The sequence below is a fragment of the Belonocnema kinseyi genome, chromosome 5, assembly GCF_010883055.1.
Source record: "Belonocnema kinseyi isolate 2016_QV_RU_SX_M_011 chromosome 5, B_treatae_v1, whole genome shotgun sequence".
Lineage (NCBI taxonomy): Eukaryota > Metazoa > Arthropoda > Insecta > Hymenoptera > Cynipidae > Belonocnema > Belonocnema kinseyi.
Genome location: NC_046661.1, coordinates 7,405,735 through 7,406,846, shown reverse-complemented (window position 1 = coordinate 7,406,846; position 1,112 = coordinate 7,405,735).

Below are 1,112 nucleotides of genomic sequence, written 5' to 3'. Positions count from 1 at the left end.
ATGTCAAAAATAGGCAGGGTTTTGACTAATATTATGTCTTTAACCATTCACAGGGTGTCATCCAGCCCCCCACGAAGAAGTTGGGAACTGGTAGGGGATTGAATATCATGATTACTGTGACCATGCACAGGGGTGACTTTAAGCCTCACGCCTAACGTTAGAGAAGAGTTAAGGGTTATTCTCAATCTAAACTTACGAATAAACCCAGGGCGAAATGACCACAAAGTCCGTCAGTGAACAGGCCTTTACGCCAAATTTATCTTGTTAGAGAAACCATACTATTGTTAACGCTTGTATGCTTCTCGATATCGTTTGTGGGTTGCTGTACCTCCCCCCCCCCACACACTGGAGCATCATACTTATGTTGTTTTCTCGTATTCTTTGATACCCCCTTGGCCGGATCGCTATGAGTAGTGAGTAAGTTAAAATAATGGAGTGCCGGCAAGTTATTCTCTCGTTGTCTTGTGTTTCACCCGATAATTTCTGTGCCATGTTTAATGACCGGATTTATGGATTTTAGCCTACTTGTTTTGCGCTATTTTCAAAATGTGAGTAATGTGCATGACCTCTCTCTCAACATTTTATTTTTTAACTTCTTGACCTTGACATACCCTCTCCCCACTTTTCCGATCTATCCCGCTTCGTGATATTTCCGACGCCCCCCACCATTTATTTTCTTTTTCATTTATAACTGCCCCCCCTTTCCATTCAAGAGATATTACTGATTGATTCAGCTCTTTAATGACTTAACAATTCAATAATAATAATGACTAATAATTATAAAGTATACTATTACTTAGTGATTACTGCCTTGATGTTTATGTCGTATTACCGAAGTGTAATTTTCGTTTCATGTTAGAAATTGTCTTTTTATATTTTCTTTTTATTACATATACATTCTATTAAAAATTATCTTGCTACAATTTATTAAAGAGCCCCCCCCCCAACTCCCTCCTATACTTAAGAACTGAGCTAGCGAATCCTAAGGGCCGTTATTTAATTCCAATAAAAGGCTCGCGTGACAATTGGCGCTCAACGTGGGATGCTTTTTATTTGTTTTGGAAAACAAAAATGGTCCTATGAATTTAGCAACATTTTTTTATTCATAAAAT